Below are 19686 nucleotides of genomic sequence, written 5' to 3'. Positions count from 1 at the left end.
TGCAATATGATTGCACAAATATTTGTGCATTAAGCACCTGATCACCCTCCAGGTTGGAGACCGGACCTGTCAGGTGTGGTGTCCAAGACCTGATGGACAGCGATCGGGTGCTTGCTTAATGCAGAATTTTTGTGCAATCATATTGGGAAGCTGGGTGTACTTCTTGGTTGGCAAAAAGGACTTGGGGTTTTATGCTAATGAACTCAATGAGTGAGGTGGTTTTTCTGTGATTGTCTGAAATAAAAGAAGGCAAGGACATGTTAAAGAAGAATCTATCCTCAATCCCATGATCATCCAAGTCCCCTACTATTCCAAGCTAGTGTCTTTGAGCGTGGATCTTGTAAAACCTTGCGTGAGATTTACTACTACAAAACCCTCCCCCTCTGTGGGTCCCACTTGTACTGAACTACAGTACAGTGAGGGTGGGTTTTGTGGTTGTAAACGGTGGGTGAGATTGTGTTTTACATGATCTGCTCTCAGTGTCTTTATGGTGCTGCAAAAGTGGGATGTTGGGACTCTTAGCATGCAACAGAATGTCATATGCTCAGTCATGATATTTTCTTGCATGGAAGTTTTCTTATCTTGGGACATCAATGAGTACTCCTTAATTAAAGTAACCTTCTTTCCTTTCCTTCAAGGAGCCCAACCATTTTGGAAACCAAATCTCGTCTCTTTTGATAATTTACTATAGCTATCGACATTTGTGGTAAATTACCACAATTAAGTATATTGCCAAAAACCAAGACTGTTGGCTGGAATCCGGCAAGGCTCCCGTCACCAGTGCCGGCATACCATCCTCACGATGCGTCTTTATATTATGGGTCTGTGAATCTTCTCTATGTTTAATACAAGTAGAATCACGATGAAACGTTGAACCGCATATGGAGCAAAACGAAACCAAACCTTCATAATCCAATGGTTGTGCAAAAACTCTCATTTTCAATCTCCACTCCAAACTCTGACAAATTCTTGGTGCTCGAAGGCAACTCAACATAGATTCTAGTATAGAAAACCCGATGAGTGTTGGGCTTTTAGGGCCGAGGTATGCGCAGTGAGGAAGGAGCACCAAAGACACGGAGAAGTAAATGAGACGGAGGTTAACGGCATGTTTCAGGGAGATCACATCGATACACTAATCAAACTCACCTGCAGAATGCAGGGGCTGGGTTTATCTAGCCTCCCTTGGGTAGCGAGCTCCAGTTCAATTGTCTCCCTCGATTCCCAAACAGGTTGGGAATCCAATGAGTTGTAGGTCACTACTATTTATGTAGCTCACATCTAAGGGCCTATTACTTTAGGTTCATTAGATTATTTTGTGAGATCTAATGACTAACTATAAATCCAATACATGGATTCATACTTTAGATCTAATACTAGAATATATGAGTTATGAGTTTCATGTGTCAGACCTTATGGTCACACTGGACTGGATCTGTTATCGGGATCCAACATTGCTCACTTGGCTATATAGAGCAAACAAGCATATTAGATATTTCATGATAAAACATGCACCAACTAAATATGCATAATTCCTTAGGTTACAACAATATCTAAATATAATATTCTTTTCACATTCTATGAGTTACTTATATACAGTCATGTAGGTTTTTTATCAATTATTTCCAAGTCTAAGGTTTTCACATATACTATGGGTTATTTATCACATATCTATGTGCATTTTTCATTATTTATTTTTAAATATAAAGTTTTCACACATGCTATAGGTTATTTCCTACATAACTATCAACATTTTTTATCATTATATGAATTGTGATTCTTTTCACATAGAGTATAGATTTAGCCATGAAATCATCTTTCATACACTTATCTCACATAACTATATGGGTTTTTTATCATGTCAAAATTTTCATCATAACCCTTAATATGCAATATAATGTGCAACAATTTATTTTCAATATTCACTATACAATGCATACTCAATTATGAAGTTCATAGTTCTAAAGCAAAATATGTTGAATATATCATAATGTGGGTCTCACATTCTTAGTTAGTTATGAGATTCTTATGGCTCTTCTATGACCATATCATAGGACATCATCATGTGCAAATAACTTTGCACAAAATCTACATGCATAATAATATATTATTATGGATTTATGTAAAATCATGATTTGTCAACCATAACAAATACTTCTACTTTTCAAAATTTTATCATAGTCAATACTCTCACTATCCATGTGCATCATCATCACATGCAACATGCATTAACTCTCACAAGGTTGATCACCACCTGATTATTTTGGATCAATATGTTCCAATCTAAATAGCCATAAGTAAAAAATTTAAAAATATAAATATTGTCATGTTGCATACTATGTATAAAGCTTTTAAAGCATGAAAAACATCCATTCATATATTCATACAAGCTAACCATAGAAACATGATTTATCTTAACTATTTATCATCATATGCAAATAAATATCACATGCAACATGAATTAAATCTTATCAAGTTAACCACCACCTAATCATTTTGGATATATATATATATATATATATATATATATATATATATATATATATATATATATATATATCCAAACAATCATACATATAATTTTTAAAAATATAAATATCATGTTGCATAATATGTATAAAGTTTTTAAAGCATGAAAAAATATATTTGCACTGAAGCATGATTTATGATGACTATTTATCACCACATGCAAATCAATATCACATGCAATATAAATTAACTCTTATCAGGTTAACTATCACATGATCATTTTGGATCGATATATCTATATCCAAATTATTATAAATATAAATATCATGTTGCATACCATGCATAAAGTTTCTAAAGCATGAAAAACATTCCTTCATTCATTCATGCAAGCAAATCATAGCATAAAACTTTTAATGCATTAAAAATATCATTTCATGCATTCATACAAACAAACTATAGCATAAAGCTTCTAATGCATGAAAATATCTCTTCAAACAAGCATACAAACAAAGCATAACATAAAGCTTTAAATGCATGAAAATATCCATAAACGTGTGTAAATAATTCAACTCTCACTTTACTAACATATTACAAATAAGCAATATATGCACTAGGACATCACAAACTAGAAGCAATATACACAATAAATAAAATTCAAGTCCTCATATTCAAAATTAACTTGGATATGCATCAGATCCATAATCAATGGGAGTTATCTCATTACCATTATCAACATGTAAATTCAGATTCATTAACAGATTTACACAAAGATCTATATCTAAAACCATTGGATTTACACGAGTCCATATCAAAAAACTCACTTAAGATGTTATCATCAAGTCCAACACGAAGAATAACTCAAGCAAAAACATGGCTCACACAGAATCCTACTATTCATACTGATCACATAATTTTAGATCAAATGTAAATCAACAGGTTCCAACACATGGACCATCCATAATATCCAGCAAAATATTCATGGATCTTATAACCAAATCAAGACATTCAGAATAGGCCCAATTTCAAGCACAATGTTATGCTATTTTATGAACTCAAATTGATTATTCATTAAGTTCATACATATGTTTAATCATCATGGATCATCCAGATTTGAATATAGTCCAAATCCATATACTTAGGTTCCAAAATTATCCATCTTGATACTATCCAGATCCACCATAAACCTTAGTCAAATCTAGATCCATACAACATATCCAGCGTTATATTTTTTTGAATTCATCTATAAAATCATACAATAAGAAGACCCAACAAAAAACTACTCAAAGTATATATACATCAAAACATATATAATTTCACATAACAAAGTTAATTAAACTTAAATGTCATTATACTAATTTTGAAACCACAATAGATTTATATATCAGGATCAAACAAGAACTATCCATAAGCACATGCAATAAAGTAATATGCAATCAAATATACTACGTTCTTAGATCTCATAGAGTCAATATGGATCCAACTCACATGTATCATGTGCAGATTCTATTCAGACCACAATTAGATATATACCACAACACAAGTTTTGAGCCAAAAATCAATTTCAAAATTGGATCTCAATATTTTGATCCTTGTTTAGTTATTTTACTCAACACTCAAATAACCTCAAAACTCATAAGATAACCCAATCAAGCATGGTAATAGTGTGAGCATATTTAATGATATTTTTTGGATCCAAGAAACATTGAATTGGACTTATTCAAATCTATTTTCAAAATTAGATACTAGCTCATACCAAATCCATATTTAATAGGATTCAAATATGAACAAAATATATAGCATATCAAAAAATACTATGCAATCACTTAAAGCATTTCAAGATCCAATAAATATATGCTAAAAAATTCAAACTCTCTTATATTAGGGTAGATATCCAATTCAGATACAAACCTATTTGGATAAAGCACTGGGAGGTATTCAACACACCAGAAATAGTCTTTTATAAAATTAGAAAAAATCAGTGGCACAATAGTCTGCCAATTTCGATACAACAGTCTGTCATTTCCACTGTTGCCTCCAACAGCTCTGCCACCTCTAACAGTTCCTACCACCCTCCTGCCTTTGTATCTCGACCTCCTCTACTAGGATGTTGCCCTCCTCTATGAACGCTACCCTCCACCTCCATCGTAGTCAGGGCAGAAGCAACTCCTCCTCCTTCTGTGTGCACCAGTAAAACCCCTTTGCCTCGGCATCATTGGCAGCGTGCATCGAAAGTAGCAACCACCTAACAGGGGGTCTCCTCCACCCTTGACGTCGGCAACGATGACAACTAGGTAATGTCCTACCGATGAAGGCCCCCTCTATGACAGTCGCTCCTATGTATGCAGTTGTGTCGCTTCTAATAACTCCACAACCTCATGAGCTTTGCCACCATGTCAACAGACTAAGATATGACCCTTGGATTCAATTCAGGATGGTGGGTTTCTCCTCTTCAGCGTATCCCAAGAGGGTCAGGAGGTCTTTTTCCTCTTATTTTATGTTTTCTTGTGTTGCACCTCTGGCAGAGGATACAACCAAGAGTGGCATTGCTGCCCTCGTTGTTGGCCTTTAATGCATCAGCCGAAAGCCTACACTACAAGAGAAACGCCAAGTAGCGACGGATGATATCTGTCGCTAATCTGTCGCTAAACTGTTTAGCGATAGATTAGCGATGAATATCGTACGTTGCATAATTCTAGTCGCTAAATTTCGATGGAATTTATCTGTCGCCAATTCGTCGCTAATTAGCGACGGATTTGCGATGACTTATTTTCGTCGCAAATCCATCGCTAATTAGCGACGGATTTGCGATGGAGTATATCCGGATAAATTCCGCCGCTAACTTTTCATCGACCAAGTTAGCGACGGATGTGTGACGAAATACAATCCATCGCAAAACGTACAATCCTTAAATATTAGCGACGGATAAAGCCGTCGCTAATCCGTCACAAAATTTTTAAAAAAAAAAGCCCTGAGGCGTGCGCCTCATATGCCTTGAGGCGCGCCTCAAGCCGAGGCGTGCGCACTCATACGCCTTGAGGCGCACCTCATGTGCCTTTCCCAGGGGCAATGAAATTTCTCTTCATTATCGGTCTTGAGGTCAACCACTTTCCCAGAGGCAGAGTTCTACTTTTCCACTTGCAAATGTGCCCGATAAATTAGCATTGAGAAGATGATACCATATGTTAGCATTACATGTGGGCTTCCATTCCTTTACAACAACTACTAAATGAAGAAAATTTCTTTTTTTAATTTCATTTCAATATTGTGCACTGCAAATGTCATTGCACAAAGTTTTTTTAAAGACAACCTGAATGTGTCGACAAGGTCACATATACAATCTTCAAAATGAATAACATCAGACCCACCTATTCTCGTTTCTTCAATTCTGAAGTGTTTAAGCATATAGCAAATCCATCCTTCATCATTTGAACTGGGCAATCAAGGACATCAACTCCATCTTCCACAGCTTGTTGATAAGCCAGATTAGTGCAACCAGCATATATTCCACTCGACCCCAAAAATGAGATGACCAAAGGCTTTGTTGAAGCACCCAAGGATAACATAAAACTAAATCATGAGAAAGCAAAATAGTGCCAAAATCTCCACAAAAGATCTAACAGAAACTAAGCCTGCGATAGAATAAAAAAGTAGTTGCGCACTAAGAATATGCAATGGGAAAGCCTACCTTGGCCACAGGTATGATTTGTTACCTAACTGAAGCAATCTGAAACATCAAATTTAAAATATAAGATTGCAATGAGGCTACATGTCATAAAAGAAGAGAGATCTATGATTAATATCTCAAAAATGAAATATTTTTGTCTTCCACTCTTAAATAACATGTAACAGATTATATACATTCTTATGGAAAAATATGACCGAAAGAGTCAACAGAGTAAGTCCAATGCACAATCACCTACATAGATTAGGTTCTACTAGAAATATCTTTTTATGCCTGATTCTGTTTGATGCTGGCAAGCACAACCAAGCATTTAACAACACTTTCAAAACTAATAGGAACTGCTCATGAAGGCCTCCTAATAGGATATAAATTTGCTAGTCTTTTGTACCTGCAATCTAGTAGAAAACAACACATTTGTCAATTTGTTTCACTCCTGCAGATCTAACCTTATAAATGTGATATATACAGTTTCTTTAGTAGAAAACATGCTTTGAGTTATGTGTCTGCAACATGAGTTGGCTTTCCAAGGGCTTCAGAAATCAACCGCAATGTACCAAAATTTCATGACAATCATATATTTTGAGAAAAGATCCAAAGTGTGATCATCTCATACCACAGTTAACTTTCCAACAGAGACAGTATACAAACTATACAGTTGTTTCCAAAGTGTGCTTTAAAAAATTACAACAAATTTTTGGGGGGGGTGATAAAATTTAGATTAAAAAGTAAGAAAAGGACCAACCATAGTCATCCTGGATCATTTGCTTGTTTTGCTTCTTTCTCCACCAAGCTACAAAAGCTAAAACAAGGAGAGCATCTGAAGTGCAGCCAAGAGCAACTCCAAATGCAACAACGACTTTATGGCCCTTTTGTTTTCCTGAATAAAAAAAGAATGACAAAAAGCCAACAAACAGATCTTTAGATACCAAAATGCTAAATTGTAGAAAGTCATATTGAAACATACAGTGAAAAAAGGAAGAAGAAGAATTAGTGGATGGAGAGAAAGAAATGTACCAGGTGATGCATTTGGAGGGGAAGAAAGAACAATTGACTGAGTTGTTGTGGAACAATCTTGTGTAGAACCGCTCCCGCATTTTAGAAGATTGCCTTCAATACTAACATCAGATAAAATACAACCCACATAAGAAAAAACAACAATATGAAAAGAACATAACAAAGAATGCCACAGAACATTTTTACTTGAATGTTCTAGCAGGAACTTTGGGCACGGGTCCACTCAAATTGTTGAAAGACAAGTCCCTGTAACATCATGGCATCTAAAAGTCATTAAACATCACCATATCTAGAAACATCTTAGGAATTTAGCACTTCAACTTCTCAGTGAAAAATAAATGGGAGACTAAACTTACAGAAAAATAAGTTGTGGGATTTTAGCAAGAGAAATGGGAAAACCTCCACAGCGACTGTTATTGTTTAACCTCCTGCATGCACTCAACCATGACCATGTTATTTACCTCAAGAAAAATAAGACCATACATTACAAGTGAAGAAAGAGAAGGAAAAACAGAAAACACACACAGTGAAAACTTAAAAAAGGATAAAAACTCACAAATATTGAAGACTGGTGAGCTTACCAAGGCTATCAGGGAGAGGTCCAGAAAATTTGTTATTAGAAAGATCAAGTGTCTTCAATTTTGAAAGTTTCCCCAGCTCAGCAGGTATCTCTCCAGAGATAATATTGGTCAGATTTCCTATTTCTGCAGATAATGTACCAGACAGACTCTGGTTTGTTGCCTCTCAAGAACATCAAAACAAGAAACGGAATAGAGGAGGTGGGGCACCCTGTTGTTATAATAAAAAAATTCTCCTCCTATACGGCAACAGATGTAAGGTGGGGCACTATGTTGTTATAATAGAAATCAAACCTCACCGCCTTCCCCCTTCCGCTTATCACGTGATAGGGGGGACGAGATAAACCTCACCCCCCAAGATCGTCGGGTGGAGGTGAGGTTTATCCTTACCCAAATCCCTCACGGTGTGTCTCCTCCACCCATCGATCAAACAAAAGAGTGACAGAGAAAGAGGTGTGAAGAAAAAAAATCAACAAAGTTGCAGAAAGAGGGGTAAGCTTGCCGGAACCACTGCCGACGACACCGTAAGTACGAATCTGGTCGGTAGCCATGGTTGTCAATGAGTTGCATGAAAAAAATCTTCAAGAGAGAGTCAAGAGAGAGAGAGGGCCAATCGACCGGGCGCCCTGCAACAGAGAGGAAGAGAGAGAGGGTCGGCTCCATCAGCCGACCCCTCTTTATCTGAGAAGAAAAGAAAAAGACAGAAGGAGTTGTGCCCCTTCCGCCCTAACAGTTGATCCCTTGCGACCGACCAGCAGGTTACCAGGTTCAGGCTGAATCACCCTAAAGGTAAACGAGGGAGAGACAGAGGGAGGTTAGCGCCCTAATTTGATAGCTTTAAACGAAAATTAGCAACAGAATTAGCGAGGGAAATATTCTGTTGCAAATCCGTAGCTAATGAGTGACGGAGAGTGACAGATTTGCGATAGAATATTTCCCTCGCTAATTATGTCGCTAAGTTGCTACAGTTTTGCGATGAAAGTTTTTTTGTCGCCAATCTGTCGATAATTTGCGATGGATTTTTGACGGAATTTGTTCTGTCGCTAATTTCAAAATATTTCAAAGATTGGCGGCGGATAATGTTCTCTCTGTAATTTCGTCGCTAATTTGTGAAAGATTTTTTTCGTCGCAAATATTTGTTGCTAATCAGGGTTTTTCTTGTAGTGCTCCCTGGGTGGGATGGCTTCCCTTGGCTGCACCACTCCCCCTCTCTGTTTTCCCAAAAAAAATTTCATCTTCTTCTTCTTCATCGCCTCACACTTGCAATGAGGATCACCATTCATGGTCGTCAGATGAGAGGTTTTTCCTTGCAAAAGGAAAAAAATGGTTTTTCGGAATAGATGTTTCCTATTGAAGAGATTTGGTCTACCATTCTCGGGTATGCCAGATTCTGGTGATGCACCTCCTCCTTTCTCCTTTGCAACTTATTCCCTTAAGCAACATAAGTGACGGTTCTTGAGTTTTGTGCTTAGATGACCTTCAGGTACCACCACGCACACCTGGTAACCAAGCTTTGATACCATAATTGGGTTTCTGGGACAGAGGTGTGCACAATGAGGGAGGAGCACCAGAGAAATTATGGAGAAGAGAATGGGCGATGGAAGCTAATGGCCTACTTCAAGGGGATCACCTCGATACAGTTGTTGATCTCACCTATAGAATGTAGGGGCTAGGTTTATCTAGCCTCCTTTGGGTAGCTGGTTCTCAGTTTAATTGTTCTCTTAGATTCCCAAACATATTGAGAATCCAATGAGTTGTGAGCCCACTATATTTATATGGCTCACATCTCAAGGGTTAGATTCTCTTGTGATATCCAATGACTAACTTTGGATCCAACATATGAGTTGTGGGTTCCATATGTGAGACCATATGACCACACTGGATTCATTACGAGGATCCAACAATAAAATGCTTTAGTGCATTGAAAAAACACAATCCAATAATCTATTCCTAGCAAATGGATTGTGGTAAACACATATGTGGGGGTAAGATTTACCAAACATGACTCGAAAATCAGCATTGTCCACATCGTATGGACAGTTAGGAGGAACCCATTTATCTCTCTCTCTCTCTCTCTCTCTCTCTCTCTATATATATATATATATATATATATATATATATATATATATATATATATATATATATATATATATATATGTGTGTGTGTTGACATTTAGAATAAGGTATTGTAATTTTATTCAAAACATGCATCTAGAAAAAATTAACATTTTAAATTTTTTTGGCAAAAAATAAGGTGAATAAAGATATAGAAAGGCATGCTCATTTAAAACACATCATAATATGTTTTTAATTTAAAGCATGCAGCTAAAAAAGTCTGAAGTAATTGAGAAAGAAAAACGTACAAAAGATAGTCTCATTTTGTTTAGTCATGCATCTACTGGAGAAAAATAAAATAGAGAAAGACGAAAAGTTTAATCTAAATATAGCTGCACTGTTACAAGGTGAAATGAAAGGATCGTACCAATCAACGCTAAAAGGTGAACAAAAGAACGAAGAGCATACCATTTAGTCATTTTTGAAAATGAATTGACCAAACTTTGGCTGACATAGAGGTGAGGAAAGGGCATGAAAGAAAGAAAACCAAGAAAAGGAGATGAATTTATGCAATTTTAGGTAAAATATCCTAAATTTTTCTCATTAAAAAATTAAGAAATATTACAGTTAGGCAGTTGATCTAGGTTCAAATCTCATGATCGTCACCCTTGCCCAAGTTGAAGCATGGTGACTCCTCGGGGGCAAGAGGCTCAAAGTTTTATGCTGCCCGGACAAGGACGGTAAGTATGGCAGGTAGAGCCAACACGACTAGGTCTATGATCCTGGCAGGGGCGTAGCTAGGGGGGGCAGGTGTAGCCCAGTCCTGCCTCTCCAAACAGTTAAATTTTTTTTTTTTTTTAAATCCAGTCCTAGCCCTGCCCTGATTCCATATGAAATAGATTTTTATCCATTTTTTAGCCCAGCCCTGACTGCAGCAAATACTTTGATTTATCCATATGAAATAGATTTTTATTAATAACTGTAGCCATTTTTATTTTATCTCAAAAAAAAAATTTTTTCGGGGGCGCTGCCCCCGAACCCCCAACTATCACACAAAATTTTTTTTTTTGCTGCACCCCTGTTTGCCCCCCCCCTCACATGAATCCTAGCTACGCCCCTGGATCCTGGGGTGGTTTCTTCCAGTAAAAAACAAAAAAGAAAAAGAACTAAGCCATGAGCGATTTATCAGCCTTGAATTTCTAGCAAAGGGTTTTCCATGAAGTAAATATCCTAATCATAAATTCCTCATCTTGTAAAAGAAGTATGGGTGGGGAGACAAAAAAACTCCTTTTTATGTCCTTTTCACAAATGACATGTTTATCATATGTCTTCTTGAAAAGGAATTAGGTTTTTACACGAACCAAGCTTGTGCTGGACGAGCTCAGCTCTGTTAGAAAACAAAATTTTTCAAGCTTGGCTTGAGCTTGAACTAAGCGTTAAGATTCTACAAACTCAGCTCAGGCAGACGCCGAATAACCTACACATTGGGATAGGACTATTCTTTTTGTTTTTCATACAACCAAATCTCTTTATATACTTGTAAGATGAACTTAATCAAGATTAATAAGCTTAATTGAACCCAGTTACCTGATCAAGCTTGCTTCTCATGGCCTGGTGCTTGGGCTCACCTCATGTACCCTCTCAGACAAGCCTGGTTCAGGCTTAAGCCCCAGCTAGGGATGTCAATGAACTGGATTTTATCTTGATACCCGACTGAATTGGATTCCATTTAGTTGCATTTGATTATCCAAAACAAATATCCAATTATAACTGGATGCATATATGGTCTCGATTTTTTGTTTATTGAATTTAAGAAATATCCAATTTTGGTGGATATCCAAATCTGTTTACATGTAAAAGAGCAAAATTGGAATGAGCTTGCAATCCGAATTCGAATCCTTGTAACCAACATCTGATTAATTGAATATGGTATTGGACACATCCGATCTGAATCCGAACAATTTTATGAAGTAAATGAAATGGGTTTTATTGTATATTGTAAATGGTTTGATTCTAGCTTTGTGATTTGAAGGTAGTTTCAAAATGTTTCTAAAAGTCTTTCGTTAAATTAAAAAAAAAAAAAAAAAAACCCGAATTTTCTGGATTGTTAGAGGCTAGGTGTCGCACTAGTGGCCAAGGCGCCATCCCACTACACCAAACCCGCTTCATGGCTCAGCTTTTAAATAGCTATTTTGAACTCATAAAACAGGTCCACTGAGAACACGAATAAGTGTTCGGCTTGACTAAGTTTGTATAGGATCACTAAGTAGTAATAAATTTATTTTAAATATATTTTACGTTACATGTAGTGTAGAATAAGTGGCTGAAGCGAGTTTAAAGTTCAAGTCCTATTGCCTCCAACTTTAGAATAACGTACCTTCTTTTTCGAAGCAGGTTTGAGCTTGGCTCAACAGGTTTAAAGTTCAAATTTTATTGCTTTCAACTTTGAAACAGTGTATTTGTTTTTTTATAAGTGAACTCGCCTGATCAACTTGGCTCATTCAGCTCAAACTTGGCATGAGCTCAAGCTTGGCACTGCTCGGCTCATCACAAGAACTAGCCAAGCATGAACCCTTCAAGTTTGATTTGTTCGGTTTGTTTACCTGCCCCACTTGGTTTTTTTTTTTGAATAAGTGTTTATTAGGTTTAGTTACTACTATCAATAGTATTTCCAAAGCCTGGAGTCTTTTTGGTTACTATAGCCTAATTAGTTATCCCACAAGAGCCTGCAGACCTGACTAGGTGGTCGACTTAAGGCATTCAAGTTGAACAATGTCGCGAGTTCGACAGGCGGTGTGTCCTTCCTCTTCAAGTTGGAGCAGCAGGCTTCCTAATGGGTGAGGGGTTTTACCTGCTTGGTGGTGCAAAGCATCAATCTTTCTCGGGCTACACCAACTGAACCAGAGTTTCCCAGCAATAAATATCAAAAAAATTAGCTCACAAGGGTTCCACTCATCTGGTAAGGGCAACTTGTGGATATCATCAAGTTAACAGGACGTCACAAGTTCGAAACCCACTGGTGGTGGTGTCCCTTGCTGCAAGGTTGAAGCTGAGTGTGCTCCCTGGTTGGCAGGGTGGACCTTAAGGGTATGTTTGATGGCTTGTCCAAGGTTGGACGAAATGAACAAAAAGAATGGAACAGGGCATTGGTTTTGTTCGTTCTGTAACAACTATTCTAAGTCCAACGTTTGTTTGAACCGTACTCAAATGCTATGTTCCAATTGTCCGTTGTTTGATGACGATGTGCCCCCAGGTCGGATTGAACTGTAGCAATCTACAGTGGAACTCGTTCAGTTTCTCAAGGTCGATCACCGACAGCTGCAGTAGTGGAAGCTGTGAAAAAATGGGGTTTCACCCCTGTCCCTGCTAACCCCCTTGTTGCAGCCGACCACACTGGTATCGGCGATGGCAGCCATCAACGGCCAGCCATCGTCGACATTGGCCATTGTCGGTGACAGAAAACTGCTAGCAGAAATTTCGTCAATGCTCGCAGGAGATGGGAGATTTCGACGATTTTTACGCCGCTCAGTTTGGTTCTCTGCGTGCAGGTGCCTTTTTTCTTACGAGCGCATCACTGATGGTGGGCATCAACTACGGGCAGGTGGCGAACAACCTCCCGTCGCCAGATCGGTTACATAACCATCGGGAACGAGGTGCTCACCGAAAATGACTCGTCATTGGCCGGGTGCCTCATTCCAGCGATGCAGAACATTTACGCCACTCTGCAAACCCTAGGGTTGGGGGATAAGGTGGAGGTGACGACGGCGCACTCGCTCGCCGTCCTGGAATCGTCCTACCCACCGTCGAGCGGTCGATTTCGGCGAGATCTCGCCAGACCGGTTCGGTCTCTGCTAGGGTTCCACGGGCGAACCGGATCGCCGTTCCTGATCAACGCCTACCCGCTCTTCGCCTACATGTCAGACCCGAAGCACATCTCCCTCGACTACGTCCTTTTCTGGGAGAACGCCGAAATCTTGGACCCCGGCACCGGGCTTCACTATGATAACATGTTGTTCGCCCAAATCGATGTTGTGTACGCCGCACTAGAGGCGGAGGGGAAGGGGAATCTGAGGGTAAAGGTGTCGGAGATGGGGTGGTCGTCGAAGGGGGACCCGCAGGAGACCGGCGCTTCGCTGGAGCAAAGGGGGATGCCGAAGCGGCCGAACGTGGGGCTGGAGGTGTACGTGTCTGCCCTGTTCAACGAGAACCTGAAGCCCGGTCGACGCTAGAGAAGAACTACGGGCTCTTCAAGTCCGACGGGACGCCGGCGTATGCCGTCAGGTTTGACTCCGCCAGGCTCGGCCCGTCGTCGGGCGATAGAAGAGGAGGCGTAGATGGCGAAGGAGAACTCGGGATCCGATAGGAACCAAGAGCTCGCGGGCACGCCCGTCGAGAAATTTTCGTTCCTTTCGTTCCTGTTATTTTTGGAACGAAAATAACATACTTATAAGAACGCGGTGGACGCGCGGAACGTCGTCCTTCGCATCCAACGTTTGTCAAAAATTGCCGTTCTTAGCATAATTTTCGTCCGAATTACGCTGAGAACAGTGCATCAAACTTAACCTAAGGGTTTTACCAAGCGGAGGCCAGCCAATATGCCATCAGTGATGCAGCTCCCTTGAATTATCTAAAAAAAAGATGTCAAGAAAACAATTTCAACTTAGTAAAGACCAGCGCTATACAAATATTTTGGATATTTGTGTCGATTGAGATAAAGATCTTAATAAATTTACAAGCATAAATATCACTATAAAAAATGGATATAAATTAAATTATGCCTTTCTAAATGTAAATCAATTTTAGCATGTGTTATTTTATATCTTCCTTTAAATGTGTGTTAGCTTTTATATTACCAGATTTACGGTTGATAATTCCAACAAGTATCCTCAGTCATCGCCAAATTTTCCTAGAATCTGAAGAAAGCGATTAGGGGTGAGAAACGAGATGACCAGCCCGCCCTTAGGCTCGGCTCAGTTCAAAAATTGAGCTCAATGAGCCGACCTACAAGCCAACTCATTTAGATAAATGAGCTAAGTGCGAACATGGCAAGCTAACTTTGGCTCGTATAGGCTCGTTTTACATATTATGTATTTATATATTTTATATTTTATACACATATTATATATACTATACATAATATATACATATATACATATGTTATATTTATTATAACAACAACAACAACAACTACGCCTTCATCCCAAAACAATTGGGGTCAGCGATATGAACCAAAAAAGAAATTCATTTTGGGTCTTCCACATGAATCCTTTTCCTCCAATCATTTCTATCCAACGCCATGTCCTCGGTGAGGTTCAAAGCATTCATATCCTTTCCTATCATCTCCATCCAAGTCTTCCTAGGCCTACCCCGACCTCTTTTAACTAATATATTTTCCCATTTCTCCAACCTTCTAACTGGAGCATCATTAGGCCTTCGCCGAATATGTCCAAACCACCGTAAACGATTCTCTCGCATCTTATTTTCAATGGGTGCAACACCTACCTTCTTACGTATCTCTTCGTTCCGAATCTTATCTTTTATTGTATTTCCACACATCCATCTAAGCATCCGCATCTCAGCTACACTCATTTTTTGAATATGATGTCTCTTGGCAGCCCAACATTCCGTACCATATAGTAAAGCGGGTCTAATAGTCGTCCTATAAAACTTTCCCTTCAACCGCAATGGCATTCTACGATCGCACAGCACTCTAGTAGCACTTTTCCATTTCATCCACCCAACCTTTATCCTATGATTTACATCTCCATCAATTTCTCCATACTTTTGAATGATGGATCCCAAATATTTGAAATAATCATTCACCGGTATATCTTGCTCACCAAGCTTCACTACACTCCCATCACTACTTCGTTGCTTACTAAACCGACATTCCATATATTCAGTCTTACTCTTACTCAACTTAAAACCTCTAGCTTCCAATGTCTGTCTCCATAATTCTAACTTAGCATTAACCCCAGCTCTAGACTCATCAATCAAAACAATATCATCAGCAAACAACATACACCACGGTACATTTTCTTGAATTGATCTCGTAAGCTCATCCATCACTATCGCAAATAGGAAAGGGCTTAAAGCAGATCCTTGATGTAACCCAACCGTTATCGGAAAATTGGTTGACACCCCTCCACAAGTGCGGACATTGGTTACTACTCCTTCATACATATCTTTAATTATACTAATGTACTTGAGAGAAACACCTTTCTTCATCATTGTCCACCAGAGAACGTCCCTAGGTACTCTATCGTATGCCTTCTCTAAATCAATAAAAACCATATGCAAATCTTTGTTCCTCTCTCTATATCTTTCAATAAGTTGTCTAAGAAGATGTATAGCTTCCATAGTTGATCTTCCAGGCATAAAACCAAATTGATTCTCCGATATCATGACAACCTTCCTCAACCTAGACTCAATCACCCTCTCCCAAAGTTTCATAGTATGACTCATGAGTTTTATACCACGATAGTTTGTGCAATCTTGTATATCACCCTTATTCTTATATAAAGGCACCAAAGTACTCTTCCTCCACTCATTAGGCATCTTATTTGTTCGCCAAATCAAGTTAAAAAGATTTGTCAACCATTCTAAACCTTTCTCTCCCAAGCATTTCCAAGCCTCGATAGGTATACCATCTGGGCCAACTGCCCTTCTTGATTTCATTTTCTTCAAAGCCTCTGCAATTTCTTTCTTTTGAATCTTGTGCATGAAGTCACGATTTATCTCATGAAAAGGAATGGAGAAGTCTCCAAGATCTTGAGCATGACTATCATTAAATAGCTTATCAAAATAATCTTTCCATCTCTCCTTAATCTCCTCATCTTTGACTAAAACCCTTTGCGTTTCATCTTTGATACATCTAACCATACCCAAATCCTTCGATTTCCTATCTCTCATCTTTGCAAGCCTATAAATATCCTTCTCGCCTTCTTTGGTATCCAACTTGTCATAAACCTCCTTATATACCTTAGCCCTCGCGTTTCGAACAACTTTTTTAGCTTCCTTCTTTGCTATCATATACTTCTCCAAATTCTCATTATCACGACTCTTACTTAGATTTCTATAACACTCTCTTTTAACCTTAATAGCTAATTTGACATCCTCATTCCACCATGATGTATCCTTACCTAGTGGTGCACCGCCTTTAGACTCACCCAATACCTCCTTAGCTACCTTTCTCATACCACCCGCTATCTTATTCCACATTGATTCTGAATCCTCCTCGAGACACCAATCAACTTCCTTAACTACCTGCTCTACAAACATTCCTTGTTTAGCTCCTTTCAGTGCCCACCACTTAATTCTAGGATCTATCCTATGTCTATCCCTTTTGCGGCATTGTCTAATTCTAAGATCTAAAATTAAGACTCTATGTTGTGTAGCTACACTTTCTCCTGGTATAACCTTACAATCGATGCAACAACCCCTATCTCTCTTTCTAAGTAGGAAAAAATCTATCTGACTCGTATTAACCCCACTTTTAAATGTTACTAGGTGAGACTCCCTCTTCCTAAACCAGGTGTTTGCTAAGATCATATCATAGGACAAACAAAAATCTAAAATCATTTCTCCACTTTCATTTCTTTCTCCTATACCATAGCCTCCATGGATATTCTCAAATCCATCCCTACTAATGCCTACATGTCCATTAAGGTCACCGCCGATGAAAAGCTTTTCTCCATAAGATGTCTCTTGTACTACTCCATCTAAATCTTTCCAAAATTGATGCTTAATGGAATCATCTAAACCTACTTGAGGTGCATAAACACTAATAATATTAATAATATCCGTACCTAATACTAATTTAATAAGTAAAATTTTATCACCCTTCCTACGGACCTCAACTACATTATCTATAAACTGACGACTCATAACAATCCCTACTCCATTCCTATTCCTATTTATTCCTGTATACCAAATCTTATATCCCCAAGGTTCTATCACTTTAGCTTTCTCACCTACCCATTTGGTCTCTTGAAGACATAAAATATCAATCTTTCTCCTACACATAACATCTACTAACTCTACCAACTTACCAGTTAAAGACCCTATGTTCCAAGTGGCTAACCTAATTTTATGGTCTTGGACTAACTTCTTTACCCCCACCCGTCCAACAAAGTGAGGGAACCCTTGCCTATTTGACACCACACCCGGGCGCCGGTGTGACGCGTCGCTTCTGGGCGACGACCTAGCAACCCTTGCACATTTATCACTGCCTCCGGGCCTAGAGAGTACAGCGCGTCGCTCAGTAGGGAACGCCCCAACGAAATTCTCATATTGGTTCATTTTCATAGGATATGACAAAGTTTTTATGCTGGCTGTCACAGGCCTACCGCAACCCTCCTCCTTTATCCGGGCTTGGGACCGGCAGTGTATAACTACACAGGCGGAGTTATATGTTATATTTATTATACATATATTTTATATATTATCAAGCTTTAAAAAAACAATATACATTTTTTTTAAAATAAGCCAGCTCATAATGAGCTCAAGCTCGGCTTGGCTTATGATGAGCTCATGAGCCAAGCTCGAGCAGGGGTGTGCATTAATGAGCCGAGCCTGAACTTCCCAAGCTCAGCTTGTTCAGGTCATTTACCAGCCCTAAATGAGATCTGTGAGTCTGTGACACCCACCCAAGCTGATGTTATAAATGTCACCAGTATTTAAAAAATAGTGGTTTTATTGTAATATTTTTAAAAGCCAATATAAAATAAAAAAAGTAATACTTTCAAGTTTAATTAGAATAAATCATCTTCTTATAGCCATGTTAACTAGGGATGGCACTGGACCGGAGCGGGGGACAAGGTTTCCACCTCTACCCCCTCTCAAAATTTGGCCCTTTATCCCCGTCTCCATCCCCGTGCGGGTTTTGATTTTAACCTTCATCCCCGCCTCCATCCTTGTTTCATGTCCTCCATCTTCAGTCCAAACGGGGCAAGGCGGGGTGGGGCTCTTTTTCTCCTCGGTCCACTGCCATCCCTAAAGAAGGATTGAGGATGGGGCAGGGCAGAGATCAGGATGGGGATGGGGCGGGAGAAAGCGTAAGTCCATCCTTACATTGGTTTTGATTTTAACCTCCATCCCCGTTTCATGTCCTTCATCCCCAGTCCAAACGGGGTGAGGCAAGGCGGGCCCGGTTTCCCCAAGTCCACTGCCATCCCTATTATTAACATGGTAAAATTTATTTTTATATATTTCTTTTTAGATTAGGGTAGACCCCAACCAGTACAATAATTGTATTTTTATATTATTTATGTTCTTATTTACATCTTTATACATCATTTATATATTTTTATATAAGATATGCATTTTCTACAATCAACTTACCTATAATCTAATTGGGATCTCACAATGCAAGTTGTTTTAACTCAATCTAGCCTCGTGCTTATGTTCAGCATGGTCGATGTGAGAATCAATTTTCTAATCTTGTTTTTTCGATTGTAAAACAGGTTTTCTCGAGTCTAAAATTTTTTATGTATTTATTGTCATCAATTTTTGTATCACTAAAAAAAACTATACACACATCAGATATGGTGATATAAAAGTTTTCCTAACCCTCAGAGCATATGGATCACATTTATAAAGTTAGATTGAACCAAAAAGTAAATAAATAGGCTTTGCTAAGTCAATTGCAGATACAAATCTGTGAAAGACATTAAGCCTTTTATATACGCTGGTATTTTCTTGAGATTCCTCAAAAAACCAAAAAAAAATAGCATGGTGAGATTTTCCTGAGAACGAGATTTGTGACATTGGTCCAAACCAGAGATAAAACAAAGACCCTGGCGAGGCCGGGTTTATGCGAGACTAAGTGGGTCCGGAACCGTTGGCCTACTTTCTGCTCTTTAGAATCATGGGAAACCACATTTTTTTATA

The 19686-nt window shown here is 38.6% G+C and overlaps 1 pseudogene; it reads left to right on the top strand.

The window, feature by feature from the left end:
• Positions 1–13200: 13200 nt before the first annotated feature.
• Positions 13201–14158, top strand: LOC149844749 (glucan endo-1,3-beta-glucosidase 11 pseudogene; annotated as a pseudogene).
• The last annotated feature ends 5528 nt before the right edge of the window (positions 14159–19686 follow it).

Source organism: Nuphar pumila, chromosome 2, assembly GCF_984573655.1.
Source record: "Nuphar pumila chromosome 2, dmNupPumi1.hap1.1, whole genome shotgun sequence".
Lineage (NCBI taxonomy): Eukaryota > Viridiplantae > Streptophyta > Magnoliopsida > Nymphaeales > Nymphaeaceae > Nuphar > Nuphar pumila.
The sequence above is the reverse complement of the archived record's forward strand: the minus strand, read 5'-3'. Positions and strand labels throughout refer to the sequence as shown.